Source organism: Pelodiscus sinensis, chromosome 3 (assembly GCF_052426305.1).
Source record: "Pelodiscus sinensis isolate ZL-2025 chromosome 3, ASM5242630v1, whole genome shotgun sequence".
Lineage (NCBI taxonomy): Eukaryota > Metazoa > Chordata > Testudines > Trionychidae > Pelodiscus > Pelodiscus sinensis.
This window is the reverse complement of record NC_143054.1, coordinates 163,340,836-163,359,089: the sequence shown is the minus strand read 5'-3', so window position 1 is coordinate 163,359,089 and position 18,254 is coordinate 163,340,836.

The window sequence follows — 18,254 nt, the reverse complement described above, 5'->3', positions numbered from 1 at the left end:
TTGCCATCTCACTGGTTTACCCCTTTCTTCAGATCATTTATATACAGATTGAAAAGGACTGGTCCTAGTACGGACCTTTGGGGGACACCACTAGTTACCTCTCTCCATTCTGAAAACTTACCATTTATTCCTACCCTTTGTTTCCTGTCTTTTAATCAGTTATCAATCCATGAAAGGATCTTTCCTCTTATCCCATGACAGCTTACTTTACTTGGACCTTGTCAAAGGCTTTCTGGAAATCTAAGTACACTATATCTACTGGATCTCCCTTGTCCACATGTTTGTTGACTCCCTCAAAGTACTCTAGTAAATTAGTAAGGCATGATTTCCCTTTACAGAAACCATGTTGACTTTTCCCCAACGAATTATTTTGATCTATGTGTTTGACAATTTTATTCTTTACTATAGTTTCAACTAATTTGCCCAGTACTGATGTTATATTTACTGGTCTTAAATTGCCAGAATCACCTCTAGAGCCCCTTTTAAATATTGGCGTCACATAAACTATTTTTCAGTCATTAGGTACAGAAACTGATTTAAAGGACAGATTACAAACCACAATTAATAATTCTGCAATTTCACATTTGAGTTCTTTCAGAACTGTTGGATGAATGCCATCCGGTCCCACTGACTTGTTAATGTTAAGTTTATCAACTATTAAATTTACCAAACTTCCTCTAATGACACCTCAATCTGGGATAATTCCTCAGATTTGTTACCTAAAAAGAATAGTTCAGGTTTGGGAATCTCCCTAATATCCTCGGCCATGAAGACTGAAGCAAAGAATTCATTTAGTTTCTCCTCAGTGACCTTATCATCTTTGAATGCCCCTTTGGCATCTTGATCGTCCAGGGGTCCCGTTGGTTGGTTAGCAGGCTTCCTGCTTCTGACGTACTTAAAAAACATTTTGCTATGACTTTTTGAGTTCTGGTCTAACTGTTCTTCAAACTCCTTTTTGGCTTTTCTTCTTATATTTTTACACTTAATTTGACAGAGTTTATGCTCATTTCTATTTTCCTCACTAAGATTTAACTTCCACTCTTTAAATGATGCTTTTTTAAATCTCTTACTGCTTCTTTTATTTGGTTGTTAAGCCACCCCAGGGCTGTAACAAGGGTGAGGCAAGTGAGGCACTTGCCTTGGGTGCATTGCTGAGGGGGCACAGAAAAGACAGCTACTCCGCTATCTTCACTCATGTCTTATGCCATGTCAGCAGCCCCGCCTGCGCCAAGGACAGTCTTGCCCCAGGCACCAAATTAGCTAGTTATGACTCTGAGCCTCGGTGGCACTTTTTTGGTTCTCTTACTGTGTTTTTTAATTTTGGGTATGCATTTATGTTGGGCCTCTATTATGGTGTCTTTGAAAAGTCTCATGAGGCTTGCAGGGATTTTACTTTTGTCACTGTAACTTTTAATTTGTGTTTAACTAACCTGCTCATTTTTGTGTAGTTCCCCTTTCTGAAATTAAATGCCACAGTGTTGGACTGCTGAGGTGTTTTTCTTACCACAGGAATGTTAAATTGTATTACATCATGGTCACTATTTCCTGGCGGTTCACCTGTATTTACCCTTTGGACCAGATCTTGCACTCTATTTAGGACTAGATCAAGAATTGCCTCTCCCCTTGTGGGTTCCAGAACCAGCTGCTCCTAGAAGCAGTCATTTAAGGTATCAAGAAATTTTATCTCTGCATCCCGTCTTGAGTTGACATGTATCCAGTCAATATGGGAATAGTTGAAATCCCCACTATTATTGAGTTTTTTATTCTGATAGTCTCTCCGATTTCCCTTAGTATTTCATAGTCACTATCACTATCCTGGTCAGATGGTTTGTAATAGATCCCTACTTCTATATTCTTATTATTAGAGAATGGAATTACTACCTACAGAGTTTCTGTGGAATATTTTGGTTCATGGAAGATTTTTACTTCTTTTGATGCTATATTTTCTTTCTTGTATAGTACCATTCCCCCAGCAGCATGACCTGTTCTGTCCCTCCAATATATTTTGTACCCTGGTATGACTGTGTCCCATTGATTGTCCTCATTCCACCAAGTTTCTGTGATGCCCATTACATCAACTACTTCCTTTAATATGCACTTACGCAACTGTCGTAGCTGGAACTGCGTATTTTACATTGATTTTCTCTGCCAGCGTAGACCTGAACTTAGTAACCTTCCCTTTTGTTTTACAAATGGTGTTTAGCCTTTTCAAAGCAGAATCAGTCGTAACTTAGTTATTGGAAGAACAAGTGAGAGAGAGGGAGGACAGAAGTCTATGCCAAGAGCAAGTGGGCATGCATTTTAAGTAATTACCAATGGACTGATTACTTTTCCAAGTAATTAAACATTATGAAAGGTTATTAGCATGCTGACAATAGACAGCTTTGACATCTGCCAGTTCAGCATGATGGAGCAGACAACTAAACAAAAGAGAACAGGATTCCATAGCATTTACAATTCCACTATGTGCTCTTAGCCATGCTAGTGCCAGAAAGAAAGGTCAACTGTGATAAGCATGGTTCACACCAGCACATGTTTCAGTACATAAAAAACCAAGAATCCTTTCTGCTGGCACAGGAAGGTCAGCATTACACCTCCCTGCACCGGCCTGGCCCCCCACTCTGCCTGAAACAGACTCTCCCCAAGGCTGGGCAAGCAAGCAGGTATCCTGCAATGAGCAGCTTTCATTCCAGAGGAGAGCTGCAGCATGTATGCAGAGAGTCAGCACAGCCCACAGTGCCACCCACTTCTGGGATTGCTCTGATTCTGTAGCGATCCTGGACTCTTCCTCACCCTGCTGCTGGTATAACCACTTAGCACCACTGCAAACTCTCCGAGAGTGCACTGAAATGTGGTGAATATTCAATCAGAAAATATCATTTCACTACCACTTCCCCAACACAAACACACCCACACATTCGGTGCCCTTGATCTCTACAGAAATGCACCACATATTAAACTCATCACTATCTCCCGAAAGTATATCTTGTATCTTCTGAAAAAAAAGGAAAAAAATATAACCCCATTCCCAGTCACACAGGGTACATCTACACGGCAGCATTATTTCAGAATAACTGACATTATTCCAAAATAACATAGTGTGTGTCTATACTGCAAGCCTTTATTTCGAAATAATGTTGAGCTGGAAGACTTCTTACTCCGACTCCTGTAACCCTCATATTATGAGGAGTAAGGGAAGTCAAAGGAAGAGTGTTCTTTCTTCAATTTCCTGCTGTGTAATCAGCGCCAAAAGCAAAATTAAGCTGTTTCGACTTAAGCTACGCAATTGATGTAGCTGAAGTTGTGTAGCTTAATTTGAGTTTTGCCCTGCTGTGTAGACGTACCCACAGAGACTGATTGCCGGAGAGGCCTACACATTTCTAAAGAGCCATTGAATATAATCTCTCTCCTCCTCACTCTTCTCTCCCATTTTTGCTTGTGAATTAATGACAGCAGAAGTATTAGGGAATTTGTTCTTCTCTCATCCTTTGCGTACAGATGGTGAGTGTCTGTGCTATCACAAGTCCTAATTGATCTATCTAGTCAAGGCTCATATGGCCCCATACTGGCAGGTGCTGAGCACCTCTTGAATATGATCTGCTTTATCGTGTAGCTAGTTGAAGTTTGCCTTTTGCCTTCCTGGACCAAATCTCTTTGCACGAAATATCAGACAATTACATGGGAGTCTTTCATAAATTGTGGTCTGACTCTGATCTCATGCAAGTGTAAATCAAGATTCTTGCCGTGGAGGTCCATGGAGTTACACTGGTGTAAAATCACTGGAAGATCAGAGTCAGGTCTTATATGCAATAATAATCCCAAGCATTTATGTAGCACTCCACATGTCAAAGAACTGTACAGACATTATCTATTAATTCTAACCATACCCCACTCTGCTCATTCCCCTGATCACACTGCCTTATACCTGTAGCTTGGTTGCACATCCTTCTTACACCAAATATACACATGGACACCTACATTGATGAAATACTACATAGGCACCTCAGGAAAATAGGTGCTTTTGGAAATCTCCTCCTAAATGCCAGAGAGGCACAATTCCCTCTGGCTTTCAAAGTTTATGGGCCAAATTCTGCTGTTAGTGACATGAGTGTCAATTCAGAGTATAATGCCCTTAGAGATACTGTGGTGTCACTAAGAGTACAAATGGGCCCTTTGTGTCTACACAATGGCCCAACAGTATTTTTGCCACATATGTTAAAATGCCAGGAAATAACCTTGGATATTAATGTATATCTAGCTAACCCCTGGTAAAATACTGCTGTTCCACCTAACTGATTGTGGTTTTCAGCTATGTGTTTTACTAAACTACAAAAAACACAATAATTATTGTTTCTTTTGTTTATAACTCTAAACAAGAGAGCTTTGCCCCTGACTTGCAACTTTCCATGAGCCGTCTTCATTTTTCTTGTTATCCAAGCCTCAATCTTTAAAAATAGCATCACCACCTAAACCTTTAGAGCATATGATCATTTATTCTAAATTTGCTATCCTTTTAGCATCTGCATGGTAAATGCTATATCTCTCACTTCACCAGAGATTGAAGGGGGAAATAAGTGGTGGTACTTTACTTGCTCGTTTACTTTGCAAGCAGCATGTTGCAGGGATTGAGTCATCTGTGTCTTGCACAGCACTGATCATGCTGCTGGCATATAACCAATAACAAAATAACAGTTTCTACCCACATTCCCAGAAGAGCTCCATGCTATCATTAGAAAGATCAGCTGCATTTAAACTGTAATCACTAGGCTTCAGAGTAAACACATATAGAGAAAAATGTAAATTATTCATATCTCTCAAAGATCAATTGTTTCAGGCTGACACTGGGCTAAGGAAAATGGTAATGTATTGGATCACATTTGGAAGCATTATTCACACGCATAAGAATTAGAATTTAGACCAGTATTTTCAAAAGTGGGCAGCTACTAAAACATTGGCCTGATTCTCAAGTGTGCCGACCTCACTATAGCCTAACTTTACACTGTCGCTCTTTAAAATCTTAATCATCACTTTTTAAAAATTGAAATTTTACCTTTTCTCCTAGAGTGAGATCATGTAGCTGGGCAAGTCTGCTACTGTGGCGAGGCCATTTGGACTAATTATACTACTGCACACTGACTTCTGACCCATAATGTTACAGACAGTAGAGCTTGGGCAAATTCAATGATGCTGATGTCAGTGGGGTTGCAGTAACAGAAGAATTTGCCCCTATGTATATGGGATTATTCTGTTTCACAGGACAAAGCTGTAAGGAAATTATCTTGTTCTGTGTTAACTTCTCTTCCCTCCTCTTCTCCACCCCATCACCTCAGATGCACTCTCATTTTACTTAACATAGAAACTCACATGTTCATATGGTGCTTTCATTTCCAAGTTGACTGCACAAATCCAACCCAGGTGGGTAATGACTAAAAGTTGTTACCATCTGTTCTCCTCATTGGTTCCCTAAGGCAAATGTGTGGATGGTCTCAGTCCACTTTCCATTTCTCGTATTTGGTCCTGCCATGAAGGCAGGGGACTAGACTTGAGGTCCCTTCCAGTTCTAGTGTTCTATGATTCTGTGAAAAAGAAGAGTAAGGAGTGAGTTGATTGCAGTCCGTAAGGGTATGTCTACACTACCACCCTAGTTCGAACTAGGGTGGTTAATGTAGGCAACCGGAGTTGCAAATGAAGCCTGGGATTTGAATTTCCCGGGCTTCATTTGCATATTGCCGGGCGCCGCCATTTTTAAATGTCCGCTACTTCGGACTCCGTGCCTGCGGCTACACGCGGCACGAACTAGGTAGTTCGGATTAGGCTTCCTATTCCGAACTAACGGTACACCTCATTCCATGAGAAGTAATGGTAGTTTGGAATAGGAAGCCTAATCCGAACTACCTAGTTTGTGCCGCGTGTAGCCGCGGGCACGGAGTCCGAACTAGCGGACATTTAAAAATTGTGGCACCCGGCAATATGCAAATGAAGCCCGGGAAATTCAAATCCCGGGCTTCATTTGCAACTCCGGTTGCCTACATTAACCATCCTAGTTCGAACTAGGGTGGTAGTGTAGACATACCCACAGTGTTTACAGGGGGAACATTATTTGATAATGAGCTTGTCAATCTAGCAGTGAAAGGTAGAATACCATTCAGTGGCTGGCAGTTGAAACTAATTCACACTGGAAACGGGGCATACATTTTTGACAGGGAGGGCGATTAACCATTGGAATCATTTACCAAGAGTCATGGGGGATTCTCCATTGCTGACCATTTTTATAGCAAACTGGGATGATTTTCTAAAAACTCAGCTCTAGGAATTATTTGAGGGGTAGTTCTCTGTCCTGTGTGGCCCAGAAGGGCAGACTAAAAGGTCTCTTCTGGCCTTATGTTATAAGAATCTGTAATTGCCCAAACTGAAACCATCACTTCCACTAGCATTACTCTTCCCCTTTTTGACAGACAGGCCAAAGACTAGATACGCCAGGGAGACTGAATTAGCTACTCACTCACTGAGACGTCCCTTCCGGGTCAGGACTAAGTCATGTTGATAGATCTCTACCTTTGCCCGAACAGCAACTGTTAAACAAACAGAGGACTTCACCTTTCAAGGCTTTTACCAGCTCTAAGTTCACTACCATAAAGAAGGGACCTTTCACAGGCACCATCAAAAACATTTTCTGTCGTTTTATTATTGCATTTGAAATGTCCCTTCTGATTGATCCCTAAGTTATCTGTGCTGAAATCCTTCTCTTGAGCCTCCCTTCCACATGAAGCCATATGCTACTGATCAATATTCCTTTCCAGAGAAAGTACATCTCAGTTATCCTTCACACATTCCCCTGAGTGCTTGTGTCAAACTCTCTCACATCAAGGGAGGGGAAGGTAATCTGCAGAAAGGTCAGAGACTGCCTGTGCTAGCTTTCAGCATAGACATTAACTCTGTGGTGCCTGACTTCTGCTGTGCTTATCCTGCTCTTCATTCTGCTTCTTTTCTCTGTTCTTTTTCTCCACCAGTGTAAACCTGGCCTTGGTAACCTTCCCTTTTGTTTTACAAATGGGCTGAGTCTACATTGGCATGATTTTGTGCAAAAGCACCCACTTTTGCGCAAAAACATGCTGCCTGTCTACACTGGCCATGAGTTCTTGCGCAAAAACACTGATGTTCTAATGTGTGAAATCAGTGCTTCTTGCGCAAGAACTGTGATGCTCCCGCTCAGGAATAAGTCCTCGTACACAACTGTTCTTGTACAAGAGGCCAGTGGAGACAGTCAACATGAATTTCTTGTGCAAGAAAGCCTGATGGCTAAAATGGCCATTGGAGCTTTCTTGCGCAAGAGAGCGTCTACACTGGCACAGATGCTTTTGCGCAAAAGCACATCTCTTGCGCAAAAGCACATGCCAATGTAGACACTCTCTTGTGCAAATACTTTAATGCAAAAACTCATGCATTAAAAGTATTTGCGCAAAATCTTGCCAATGTAGACGTAGCCATGGGCTACGTCTAGACTACATCCCTTTTTCATAAAAGGGATGTAAATTAGATGTATTGCAATTGCTAATGAAGCTGGGATTTAAATCTCCCCCGCTTCATTAGCATAAAAATGGCTGCCGCTTTTTTCGGCACGGAGCTTTGCCGGAAAAAAGCGCCAGTCTAGATGCTGATCTTGCAGAAAATAAAGCCTTTTCTGAAAGATCCCTTATCCCTCTATCTTCATTAGCAATTATCTTCATTAGCAATTGCGATACGTCTAATTTACATCCCTTTTACGAAAAAGGGATGTAGTCTAGACGTAGCCATGGTGTTTAGCCTTTTCAAAGCAGAATCAGTCATAACATTATTCTTCATAGGATACTTTGGAAGGGGGGAATAACATGGGAAAGGAACATTGGTATCACCATCTTAGATCAGACCCTGGGCCACCTAATACAGTATCCTATCTCTGAGAGTGGCCAGCACCTGATTAGAGGAAGGTGCAAGGACCCCAGAGTAGACAGCTCAGGGATAATCTGTCCCCTAATAGGTAAAGATGGTTTAAGTCCTGAAGCATGAGATTTTATATCCGTTCTACTGGAATATAGGGATTGGAGTCATAGTGGGCCTGATTCTGGGAGGTACTGGGCACATCCTGTTCTATGGGAATTTCTGATACTCAGCATGCCTCAGGATCAGGCTCTTACAGAGGATGTTATAATACTGCATATAAGAGTGTCACTTTCTGAACCAGGGCTGTTTCTGCAGTTCTCTACTTCTGATTATATGTCAATCAATTTCTTCCCCACTGATGAAAGAATTTTAAAAAATACAGTGTTTAACTATTAATATATACATAATTGGTATATTTAATTAACCATTGGAACTCTCTGCCACAAAACAGCTCTGAGAGCAAACATTTACCATTATCCAGAACAGGGTTAGATGCCTGCTTCCCTACTGGCCTGTATCTTGTGCAGTCATTTATATATGGGTAAAGTAGTGCAAAACACTGACAACTCAAAATACTCCACTCCTATGTAATAGAGACTGCATCCTATATCCACCTTGTGCTCACTCACCAGGGGAGAATCAGGCCCAAAGGCTGCAGTGCTTTGACACTATTAGGCCTGGTCTACCTTAGACCAAACAGGTTGGCTTAAGGCAGGTCTACTCAACTTCGGAAGCCCCAGGGGTCACAATGATACTCACGGCACATGCCGACAGCCGCAACGTAAGTGTGGTTACACATACATGCAAATATATATGCAAATAGCTTATTTCACACTGACAGGCATGAATACAAAGATTAAGGCAAGACTACACCACACACAGGCCTCATTTAAGTCAGTTATGCTGATATTAATAAAATGCAATATTTACCTGATTTCCATCCATCTGACAGCACTTAATGAACTATGACAGTCCAGGAATTTAACTACTAAAATGCATATCAACAGAAGACCATTATATGGACTACTTTTTTGTTTTGGCTCCCACCCTCAGGCCATGTGTTGGGCCCCGCGTAAACCCAAACCGCACTGCGTGCTGCGTGTTGAGTAGCCCTGGCTTAAGGTATGCCATCCAGCTATGCAAAATGCATAGCTGGGTTCGTCTCACCTTCAGCCAAGCTACTGCAGCGTCTACACTGCAGGAGGCCGACGAGAGCACATGTTCCTGTTGGCTTCCCTTGTGCCTCGCAGAATGAGGAGTAAACAATGCTGGCGGGGCTGCCCTCAGTGTTCCATTTGGGGATCTACACTAGACCCACTAAATCAAACACTAGAAGATTGATCTCTGGAGGGTCGATCTTTTCCTTAGTGTAGACAATCCCTTAAGTACTTTATAAGGCAAAGTCTGACCCTGCTGTCAGGGAAGTCAAATGGGAATTTTGCCTCTAACTTTAACGGGAGCAGGAGCAGGTCCCAACATTGTGAGTTTAAGAAAGAATTCTTCTTTCAACAACAAAAGGCTGTAGGAAGTCCTGGAAGTTGTAGTTTGCTCTGTAGTTTTGTTGGCTGCACTAGTTCCATTCAGGGACTATCTCAAGTGGAAAGTTAGGGAGTGTCTGTCACTTTCACACTAGAGAAAGACCCTGGGGAAATATGGCTCCTAGAGCTGCAACTATGAACTCAACTAGCCTCATGAACAGGTGCATCACATGGGCAAATCAAAGTATTTCTGGGTCTTCATAGCTGTGAGGGCCAGGAGAAGGGTGGGTTGGAGTTTTTCTTTGCTATCCTGAATGTGCTTTTGAGATTTTCCCCCACCTGATGCTAGTGACCTAAGCACCCTGCTGAGAGAGTCATGCTCAGACCTGCCTGCTCCACAAGACAGAGTAGCAGCTCCCCCAGGCATTAAACATCCCTTCAGAGCCAAGATGGGTGTTTAACTGAGCTCTAAACTCACACCACAGTAATAACGGCAAAGGGGAAAAGGAAGGTCTCCCTTCCCATACAGGAGACTTCCTCACTGAGAAGTTGGGTGATTGGAAGAGATGAAAGGTTGTGTAGAAAAATGTATGTTCACTGTATACTGAAAGAAACCTAGGCCCGAGTCTCAGTTTCTTCATGTGCATAGTGCAAGAGTGGAAAGGGGGCCAGGAAGTGACTTTAAAGGACTTTTGTATAACCCTCTGAGAGTGCCTGCCCAGCTCCCGGGGTAAGTCAGAGCAACCTTGGGTGGCTCTAGCTTATGTTCTGTTTTCCATGGCTGCCCATAGGCCCTGGAAAGCAGAAGATAGCTGCAGAGGCCATATTTTCAACAAGCCCTCAAACCGCCCCTTACAGTGGGGGTTGGGCGCAGGGCCACTATGCTAGTTCTGCATTCGCCAGGGGTATTTTAAGTGGATAGTTTCCATTCCTTCTTGGAAACCATGAATTTGCATATATTTGAGGACTGTAATTTTTTTGTGGCCCAAGTCCTGCAAATATGACCTGCAATGCATATTGCAGTGATTAGGGCCATTGGTATAGATGCGCTGGATTGTGGAACTCTTGCTTATCTGGGTGGCATTCAGTCCCTACTTCAGCAATGTACTTAAGCACGTAAGTAGACTCCTTGAAGTTAGCTGAAATCAGTTCAATTAAATTACTTCTACTTTAACCTGCTTTGGGCCATCGGGGCCTGATGCAGTTAGCTCTAGTTAGTTAGTGGGCACAGCATTCCCATCCATAGGACAAACCAGGGCCTCATAGCCTTTGGGGGTCCCACAGTGGCTTCCCCAACCTGTCAATGAATGGGAGGATCTGGTGGATTACAGGCACTTGGCACAGGGCGACAGCAGGGGTTGCCTCTCCCCGCAATCACCACATGGCCAACAGGAGCCAAAGTGGCCCACCAGCAAGCTCTGCAGTGAGACACTGCCAGCCCACTGCGCTTGGCAGCAAGAGAGATGCCAGGCCCCAGGGCACTCCACTTCTTGCTGCTGCAGAGAAGCAGGGCACAGCAGGGCAGAGCAGTCTTCTCTGGCTCCTGATGCCTGTGAGGTGAAAGGGGGCACCCCCTGCTGACACCATGCCCTGCCCTATAATCCTCACAGCTCCATTGGTTGGGGGAGGAGGCAAGGGGCAAAGCAGGGCTGGAGCAAGCATGGAGCTTGGGGAAGGGGTGGAACAGGAGTGGGGGCAGGACTGGGGGGTGGCTCTGTGGGCACTGAGGGAGTATTGCCCCAGGGCCCCCTCAGGATGGCTCTGAGAGTAGGATCCCCAGACAAGAGGGGCTCTATAGTCTGACTACACGCTCTATGCCTGGTGCTAAGTGTTTACAAAATTGTCCCCATAAATTCTTTGGGGCAGAGACTGTCTTCATTCTATGTTCTTATACACACACCAGGGTTGCTTAACTAATAGCTAACAATTGGTGATGATATGGTAGCTGATAAATGCCCTCCTAGGGTTAACACCAAAATACTCACATCTTAATACTGGGCATAAACACAGGAAAGTAAGCTTGAGACATGTATAAAAGTACTTTTGTTTGGTGTATTTGTGAGTCCAGGAAGGACAGCAGAAGCCCACTGAAAACGATCTTAACCTGCCAAGGGTGCAGCAAAAAATTGGTAATGTAGTAGAGATATGACAAAAGGCCAAACGTTGTTCCAAAAGACTTTTAAATGGTTATTAAAAGGTGAAATGTAAAGTGACAAAACCTCCTTGCCTGAGTTCCTCCTGGAGTAATGAAGTCACAAATTGACACAGCCACTCCAAATTCTCACTTTATTTTCACATAAGAAACAAGGAATAGCCTGGCCTGACTTGGCTGCTCTGATTGGAGGCCTGTGGTCTTTGGCTGAAACCTGAGCTGCAGCTTTCCCAGCAGGTGGTTGAAATGGGTGGGAATGTTGTGTCTGTGTTATTGTGACTTTCCCCCTTTAAGATAAGGGGATTGTTCTTACTGTACAGTTCTTTGTAGGGCTGTCTGAAGGGTTTTTCCCAGCATGTCAAAAAAATTATTCTAGCTGCCATTCCCCCTTGCTACATGGAACTAAAATTGATTATTGTGTCTTTAAAAGGACAGCTGATTTAATGTACAGAGCAGGAAGGGGGAGACAAGAAGCTGGAACTCAGTTCTAGACCCTGCCCCTGACTTGCTGAATTACTTTGAGTAAATTACACCTGGTCCTATCTGGCCAGTTACTGAAAGCTTTTAACTCCCCTTCTTTTAAATAAATGTAAACAATTGCTCTGAGTTCTTTGCTCAGGTTTCTAAACTGCTGCAAAAGCCCAGGAACCAAGCTTCATTTGCCTTACAAAGATCTTCTCCTGCCCTGGAACTTGGGTTGGTCTTAATTGGCCTAGTGCTCAGGCAAGAACAAACCAGGTAGGCATGCATGTTATCTCTTGTTTTTGTAGGGTTTATTGCACAATGCATCCTGGCCTGCGTGCAGGTAGGAATGTGTGTCTGGGACACTGTCAGCCAGGTTTATTTGGAGTTACTTTGACCAAGCAATGTATTACAAAGAACTCATTGCTAAATAGGAGAAGCTACACTGGACTGATTATTTTCTCCTATGAAGGATTTTTCACTAATTACTTGTGTGATCTAACTTTAGTGAGAGCCTGATTCTGCCCTCTAAAACACCAGTATTAACCAGGAATGACTTCAGTGAATTCAATGTAAAACTGGTGTCAGTGAAAACAGAATCAGGCCTCAGACTTGCAGTGGGCCAGGTCCTCAGTGAATGTAAACTGGTGCAGCCCCATCATTGCAGTGCAGATCTGTGTTTCTCACAGCACTTTTCACCTAAGGATTTACGAGTGTTAGCTAATTAAATGCACAACTAATTAAACTTAAAACCTGTGTTTAAAGATGGGTAAAAGCACGTTGTAGCCAGACAGGGTTCCAGTGTGGGTTTGGCTGGTTAAGGCAGATGTGCCCAAATCATGTCAGAACATTGTTCCAGAACAAAGTGTGTCTGGAGTAAAGTACAGCTGTAACGTAATACATGCTGTACACACACTGGAGGTAGCAACATCTAGTAATTAGAGCACAAGACTGGAGTCAGGGGACCTGGGTTCTACATTTATTTCTGAGACTGACTCACCATTTAACCTTGGGCAAGCCACTTCACTACTGTTGCCTCAATTTCCCTGTCTGTAAAATAGAGCTGGGTGAATAACGGTTGCAATTGCTGGCAGTTCTGAAAAAGACACAAAAATTGGCTAGGATTGAACTAGAACAGAAAATGTTCTGAATTTTTAGCAAGCCAAAGCAGTTGGGAAAAGTTAATTTTGAGTCAAATGGGACATTTTAGCTTATAAAAGTCAAGGAACTTGGAAGCTAGAGTCACAAAACTGACAAGCAGGAGAAGGAGAACTTAGTGCTTGAGGCACTCACCTGGGATGTGGAAAATCTGGGTTTGATCCCTAGTCTGGAGCATAGACTTAAACCCAAATCTTCCCCTTTCAAGTGAGACTCCCTAACCACCAAGACTCTTGGGTATTCTGGGAGTGGTTGCTCTCTGCTGTTGCATTTTAAATACATAATTTAGTATTCATTGACACAGAACATAAGAACAGCCATACTGGATCAGACCAAAGGTCTATCTAGCCCAATTTCCTGTCTTCTGACAGGGGCCAATGCCAGGTGCCCCAGAAGGAATGAACAGAACAGGTAATCATCAAGTGATCCTTCTCATTGTAGCCCATTCTGACACTTGAATTTAGATGTTGCCCCTTCCAGGGGGTGTCCTGACCATGCCACATGCTCTCTGGCTGCCTGTTCAAATACTTTATAAAAAATGGAACAGCTTTAACAGGAAGGATGGAGACTCCCACAACAGAAAAACCAATAACCCAGAGATGAGCAGGGAGAGAGACTTAAGCTTGTAGGTGCTGACACTGTGAGTGCTCCTTAGAGCACTAGGGTGAAAAAAAATAGTGGGTGCTGAGCATCTACCAACCGCCAAGCTCCCTTCCCAACCAGCGTGGATCAGCTGTTCTGCTGGAAGCACTGGGAGGATGGGGGGAGGGAAGGGAAGTGGGGTGGAGTCTTGGAATAAGGGGTGTGGTGGGAGTAGTACCGGGGGGAGGGCCTAGCACCCGTTTGGTAGAGAGGAACCCAGCTCCTATTCCTAGGTTCACACTCCTTGCTTCAGGGCAAAGATTCAAATCTTTGTCTCCCACATCTGAGGTGAGTATGCTAATCCCTGAGTTAGTGGAGATGGTGGGAAAGAAGTGGTAGCAACCCTTCTCTCACTTTGTGAATGTGCCTATGTCCTCCTGTGAATTTAGCCTGAACAATCAAATGTTTCATTTTTATTTTGACAATTCCAGGGTTTTACTTTCATTTTGACCAAAACAAATTGCCAAAATTGACACCAATTTGCTAAATGCGTCTGTCAAACCGAAATTTCACTTTTTGTGTGTGCACTGAGGGTGGGAGGCAATGTTTGTGATGAAAAATTTCTCACAGCTCTACTGTAAAAAGAGAAATATACTTATTTAGCTTGTAGGGCTCTTACAAGGCTAAGCTGATTAATGTTTGGGCTGCTCCACTGGAAGGCACTATAGATACCCCATTCTGCAAAGACATGGGATGGTTCTATGTTAGTGGGCCAGACAAACTTAAACAACATCACTTTTCTCCCTTCTTTCAAGAGACTAGGGTTAGCAGATGGCTTCAAAAAAAATGATCTCAGATGGCAGGGCGGGGGGAGAATGAGCCGGCAGGAAGCAGGGCTGGCCAGGAGGGGATTGGGGGAAGCGGGGCTGGCTGGGAGGGGGAAGCGGGGCTGACCTAGGAGATGGGAGGGGGGGAGAACCGGCCGGCAGGAAGCAGGGCTGGCCAGGAGGGGGGTTGGCTGGGGGGAACAAGCCAGCGGGGAGCAGGGCTGTCCAGAAGGGGAGCGAGGGGAGAGAATTGGCCGGTGGGGTTGTCCAGGAAGGAACTGGCCGGCGAGGAGCGGGGTTGGCCAGGAGAGGGTCTGGGGGAGCAGGGCTGGCTGGCTGGGAGGGGGGGAAATTGGCTGGTGGGGAGCAGGGCTAGCCAGGAAGGAACTGGCCGCTGGAAAACAGGGCTGGCCGGGAGGAGGTCGGGGGGAGTGGGATTGGCCGGCAGGGAGTGGGGCTGACCCAGCCCGAGCACACGCAGATCCTGGGGTGCTGCCCGTCCTGCGCATGGTCCTGGAGGAGCATGAGCGAGTCTGGCCCTGGGGATTCCATCCCGCCCCACCCCCACTTCTCTCTACTGCATAGTTGCGTGCTGCCTGGCTGGTAGACACACTCACGCGGTGTGAGCATGTCTACCAGCCAGGCAGTACGCAACTACGTACTGATACTCATAAGAATAAAACTAACCTAATTAGAAAATACTGGACATTTATATGTTCGGTATTTTCTCAATTTATTTCCCGGACAGAAACTTCAAACACTGAACTGTCCGGTTCAACACTATCAAGAGGCAGAAGGGGAACCTGGCAGAAGATGGGATTCCACAAACCTGTGGATCATGAGGGATTCCCAAGAAGCTCCCTTGCCTCTGCACCACCATGCAGTCCCTGCAAGCCATGAACAGCGCCACTCCTGAGACAGCCATGCTGCTGTGACTGGCTCTGCAACCAGCTTTAGGGCTTGGTGGGACAGCATTAAGATACTGTGACTTGAAAGAGAATCTTCTGAACTGTCATTCATGCTTAAATTTGACACTTTATGCCTAAGTTTGAATAAAGACTTTAATTATCTTACCCATTACAAAGATAGCTTCCCCAATTATCACCTCTAATATCATTAGCTCACAGACATTTACCTTTTTGGAAAGTATCTTCTACAGGGCTGGCAAAGTAGGGTGTAGGTGGCATTCCTTTTCCTCACCCGTCAGGCTCCCTGAATGCATTTTTTCCCTCCTCATAGTAGTGGTGGGGAGCAGAGGGGCCAAAATGGACCCGATATCTTGTTGTTATGATATAATAATCTTTGACTTTAATGGCCCTGCTAAATATTAACAAGACCACCAGCTGGACTTCTGAAACATTCAGGAACATGGGGTTTGTTATCCTAGGTCAGAGCACTGATCCAAGGGATCTGGGATCCTGTGTCCAGTTTCTCTATAGCAGCCCAATAGGAAACATTTCAGTAGTCCAAGAGAGATGACCAAACCAAAGGAAACTTTTGCAGACATTTTTATTTCAGTATATCAGTGTGTCTCTCTCTGATCATCTCATAACAACTACAGGCTAATTCTTCTCACATCCTGATCTAATTCTCTTTCTGCTGGTGAAGATCAAGCATGTGTAGCTCATCTGTTTGACGTACAATCAAAAGGGGAAAGGACGTCACAATCTCACAGTGCCTATTAACGCAACTCTCCCTTCCGCCTCCTTACTCCTAATGCAATGCAAATTGGAGGCAGTGGTTTATTTTTGTAGCATTAGCCCCACCTCCTCTAAAGTTAGACGCTGCATGAAACAGACCAGCTAATTTGGACCAAGAATTTCAATTGCTTGGAAAATGAAGGTGCTAAAAACCAAACAATATCAGAAGGAGTTTTTGCTTCTAAACATATGACTTGTCAGGTACTAAAAAGTATCTAATTGATGTGCTGTTTTCAGACTTCCAAAGATGAGCTAAAATTCTTTGTTAGTGCTTCCTGGAGAAAGTAAAGACAAAGTGAAGAAAAGACTATCACTCTTTGAGTGTTTTGTAGAAAAAATGAGCATAATGGGATTTTAGTTTGAATTTAGAAGTCATTTTCCTTAACAGTTAAGGAGATATGCTATATACATCCTCTAAGAGGATTAAGAAAATATACACATTTAATTTTGAACATCAACATTTTATTGGTCACTAAATTAGTATGATTGTTGTATTTCCATTTACTTGAATGGGTATGGTATTATTGTCTTTTAGTGGACTTACTTAATCTTCAGTCCTATACTCTACAAGAGTCAGCATATCTGTTCAGTAGACTGTCTGACATGCCTGGCCATAGTCTGATCTTGACATCTTCCCTTCTAGGATGATTATTAATATAATAGCAGTCTAGGGAATTGTCTGGCATGGTGAATTAGTAATAGGCTGTAATCCTTTTCACCCCCTGGTTGCCAGTTTGACTCCAGCCCAGTTTAGTAGTCATTTACCGTCACCATCTGAGGTTTGCTTGGGAGCCTAAATGAGTTGGTGGTTTTCAGGCCAGTTTCTAATGGAATTGTGCCCACATCATAAAAATCATCACCACCGTTGACACCACAACGTGCAGCCATGACAATGTAAGCAAATGGATTTCAGCCAGCGACAGAATGGGCCTTGCAGACCAAACTTCTCTCCCCCTTGGAGGCCATTCCTGGAGGAGGGGGAAGGAGTATCTTTGAAGGAGTGTGCTATTACATATACATCCTGTGACAAAACTTTATTATTTTTACAAATCACATATAGGTCCCTAAATAATCTTATAGTCTGATTCAGGCAAATACAAAATAGACCATAGTGCGAAAAGTACACATGCAGACAAAAAAAAAATGTTGAGGCAAAAGGGTTAAAGGAGACAGTCAAAACCTGTTGAAATTTTTCATACCCTACATTATCACAGTTTCATAGGATCTGTGAAAGAGTAAAGGTTTTAAGAGAGATTTGAAGAAGGAGACAGCTCTTGGAAGAGACTATTACAACAGAAGGGAGAAAAAATACATGAAGGTGAGAGCAGCAGGAGGAAATAAAGGGAGCATTAAGGAGAGGCTTGGGCAGAGCATATGCAGCTTGGAAGGATTATGGGAGGAAAGCAGGAGGAGCAAAGCTGTGCAGAGCCTGGAAAAGGTAACAAGGTTGGCATCAGCTCGGTGCAGCAGAAGATGACCATGTTAGCTGCAGCAATATGAACATGGGTAGAGAGTGAAAAGAAGGCTCCTTATTGTGAATCCTGACACCCTTCAGAGTACTAGTCATTTGAAAAATTATTTTTTTCCATGTTCCACTCCTTACCACTTCCTCCAGGCTTTAGTGATTTGTTTAGAAAGCTTTAGGAAAAAGTCCTTCCATTGCAGAAACCAAAGTACTCAATACAATGTCACATGCAGGAAACTGTGGGATTTAGTCATATCTAAAGATAATAGGGTCACAAGTGTTTCTATATTTACTATCACAGCTACGAAGGGAAATGCTGATTTGCAGGTTCCTATTCAGACACACCATGTGCTGTGATGACCTGTACTTGCCAAGTCTGGCATACAACTAAGGGTGGTGGTTCTACCTGGGGGGGAACACTGTAATTGCTGGTGTGCAGCACAGTGTATTCAAACAGTGATATTAACCTATTTAGAAACAGAGATGTGTTATAGAGCTCTTTTTAGCTTA